This window comes from Aethalodelphis obliquidens, unplaced genomic scaffold (genome assembly GCF_003676395.1).
Source record: "Aethalodelphis obliquidens isolate GAN/ISIS:26980383/991018 unplaced genomic scaffold, ASM367639v1 scaffold21, whole genome shotgun sequence".
Lineage (NCBI taxonomy): Eukaryota > Metazoa > Chordata > Mammalia > Artiodactyla > Delphinidae > Aethalodelphis > Aethalodelphis obliquidens.
This window is the reverse complement of record NW_020837965.1, coordinates 8001845-8005418: the sequence shown is the minus strand read 5'-3', so window position 1 is coordinate 8005418 and position 3574 is coordinate 8001845. Positions and strand designations below refer to the sequence as shown.

Genomic DNA, 3574 nt, shown 5'->3' with positions numbered 1-3574 from the left:
TTGTGTGTCCCAACCCAGGGAGGAGTTTCATATAAATAGTTCAAGCGTGGTGTTGCTGATGAGATTTGGGTGTGTGCAGGACCTGAACTCCTTTAATCTGGTCTCAGGTTTTTTGTTTTGTTTTACTGCTCTTCCCTTGTCTCTTCATCCCTTTTCCCTGACTAGCAACTGTTTGAATCTGCCTTTGGGACTCAGGGAAGGTCATGGAGGCTGGAGTCTGTCCCCTACAAACAAGAAACAGGGGACAGAATGGCTTCCATGCTGAGGAGCCCCACAGGGTGCTGCTTGGTTTCAGTTTCTGTATGCCCAAATCCTATCTAAAAGTTTGGCAAACTTAGGTTCTCAATAAATATTTGTGGAGTAAGTGAATGAATGTAATGGCATATTAATAAGCAATTTCTTCATATCTTGGTATTTAGGTTGTTGTTACCTCTACCTCTACTTCCTTCACAATTGAAACTAAGATCAAGTTGACAACAGTTAAAAACAAAAAGAGTACCAGTTTTTTAAAACAACCTATTCATAGCTAGAAAAGTAATGTTTCTTCTCAGCTCTGTGACTTGCCTCATTCAGAGAGAGGTACTCTTTCATGAACTCAGGATGAGAGGCTCCTACTACATTTTTTCTGAAAGTTTATCCCAGGTACTTGTTTTTTTTCCCACAAGTTTTAAAAGAATTTACCATCAAGAAGCCTTAACAAGGTTTCTCCAAAGGAATATGTAAAATTAAACTGGACTTAAAAGGACTTTAAAATTTTCATCAAAGCTAAATAAATAAAGCAGATTATTTCTACCAAGTAAAAACACCCAATGACAAAACTTATTGTAGTTCATCTTATTCATGGTTTCCTGAGCAAGAAACTTAGGTTTAATTTTAACTGTAACCAATTAAGGTTTTACTTCATTTTTCAACCAAATAATCTTTCAAAATACAGTTGACCCCCTGAACAACACAGGGTTCATGAGCATTGACCCCTGCACAGTTGAAAATCCACGTATAACTTTCAGTCGGCCATCCATATCGTGGTTCCACATCTGTGGATTCAACCAACCATGACTCATGTAGTAATGGAGGATGGACTTATTGAAAAAACTTCTGTGGAGAAATAGACCCATGCAGTTCAAACCCATGTTGTTCAAGGGTCAAATGTACAGGCATATCTTGGAAATATTGCAGATTCAGTTCCAGACCACCACAATAAAGCAAATTTCTCAATAAAACGAGTCACATGAATTTTTTGGTTTCCCTGTGCATATCACTATAGCATATTAAATGTGCAACAGCATTATGTCTAAAAAACAATGTACATACTTTAATTATAAAAAACGACTTTATCGCTAAAAAATGCTAACCATCATCTGACCTTGGTAGAGGCTCTTGCCTCAGTGTGGATGGCTGCCGACTGATCAGGGTGGTGGTTGCTGAAGGTTGGGGTGGCCGTGGCGATTTCTTAAAACTAAGACAGCAGTGTAGTTTCCATGTTGATTGATTTTTCCTTTCAAAAATGATTTCTCTGTAGCATACAGTGATGTTAGTATTTTACCCACAATATAACGTCTTTCAAAATTGGAGTCCTCTCAAGTCCTGCCACTGCTTTATCAACTAGGTTTATGTAATATTCTAAATTCTTTGTTGTCATTTCAACTAGCTTCACAGCATCTTCACCAGGAGTAGAGTCCATCTCAAGAGAACACTTTTTTTTTGCTCCTCCATTAAAAAGTAACTCATCCATTCAAGTTTCGTCATGAGATTGCAGCAATTCAGTCACATCCTCAAGTTCCATCTCTAGTTCTAGTTCTCTTGCTATCTCCACCACATCTGCAGTTACTTCCTCCACTGAACTCTTGAACCCCTCAAAAGTCATCCATGACATTTGGAATCAACTTTTTCCAAACTCCTCTTAATATTGATATTTTGACTTCTTCCCATGAATTGTGAATGTTCTTAATAGCATCTAGAATGGTGAATCCTTTCCAGAGGTTTTCAATTAGCTTTTCCCGGATCCATTGGAGGGATCTATCTATGGAAGCTATAGCCTTACAGAATGTATTTCTTAAATAATAAGACTTGAAAGTCAAAATTACTCCTTGATCCATGGGCCACAAAATGGTGTTGTGTTAGCAGGCATGAAAACAACATTCATCTCATTGTACAACTTCATCACAGCTCTTGGGTAATCAGGTGCATTGACAATGAGCAGTAGTATTTTGAAAGGAATCTTTTCTTCTGAGTAGCTGGTGTCAACCTTGGTCTTAAAATAGTCAGTAAACCATGTTGTAAATAGATGTACTGTCATTCGGGCTTTGTTGTTCAATTTATACAGAACAGGCAGAATAGACTGAACATAATTCTTAAGGGCCCTAGGATTTTCAGAATGGTAAGTGAGCATTGGCTTCAACGTCACCAGCTGCATTACCCCCTAACAAGAGAGTCAGTCTGTCCTTTCAAGCTTTGAAGGCAAGCATTGATTTCTCCTCTCTAGCTCTGGACGTCCTAGATGGCATCTTCTTCCAATAGGAGGCTGTTTCATCTACCTTGAAAACCTGTTGTTTAGTGTAGCCACCTTCGTTAATTACCTTAGCTAGATCTTCTGGATAACTTGCTGTATCTTCTATAGCAGCACTTGCTGCTTCATCTTGTACTTTTATGATATGGAGACAGCTTATTTCCTTAAACGTCATGAACAAACCTCTACAAGGTTCAAATGTATCTTCTGCAGCTTCCTCACCTCTCTCAGCCTTCACAGAATTGAAGACAGTTAGGGCCTCGCTCTGGACTAAGCTTTGGCTTAACGGAATGTTGTGGCTGGTTTGATCTTCCATCAAGACCACTAAAGCTTACTTCACATCAGCAATAAGGTTGTTTTGTTTTCTTATCATTTGTGTGTTCACTGGAGCAGCACTTTTAGTTTCATTTAAGAACTTCTCCTTTGCATTCACAACTTGGCTGTTTGGCACAAGAGGCCTAGATTTTGGCTTTCAACCTGCCTTCCTCACAAAGCTTAATTATTCTAGCTTTTGATTTAAAGTAAGAGACAAGAGACTCTTCCTTTCACTTGAACACTTACGGGCCATTACTAGCTGGCCTAATATCAGTATTGTTGTGTCTCAGGGAATAGGGAGGCCCAAGGAGAGGGAGAGAGATGGCAGAATGGCCGAGTGATGGAGAAGTCAGGACACACACGCTTATCTATTAACTTCTCTATCTTATATGGGTATGGTTCATGGCACCCCAAAACAATCACAATAATAACATCAGAGATCACTGATCACAGTTCACCATAACAAATAATAAGTTTGAAATATTATGAGTATTATAAAAATGTGACACAGATATGAAGTGAACAAACGCTGTTTAAAAAATAGAGTTGCCCCACACAGGGTTGACACTCAGTTTGTAAAAACCACAATATTTGTAAAGCACAATATAGAAAAGCATAATAAAACAAGATGTGCCTGTAGTACTAAAATGCTTAGATAATTCAAATGATTGCTTATTGAGGTACAAAGATTTTGTGAAAGTGAATTTTATGATCTTTTATAGAGATTTACATTCTCTATTCCAGGATTTTTTT

The 3574-nt window shown here is 38.1% G+C and overlaps 1 pseudogene; it reads right to left on the bottom strand.

Annotated features, from left to right (window-relative positions):
- Nucleotides 1–1347: 1347 nt before the first annotated feature.
- On the bottom strand, nt 1348–3074 carry LOC113627798 (tigger transposable element-derived protein 1-like; annotated as a pseudogene).
- Between the last annotated feature and the right edge of the window lie 500 nt (nt 3075–3574).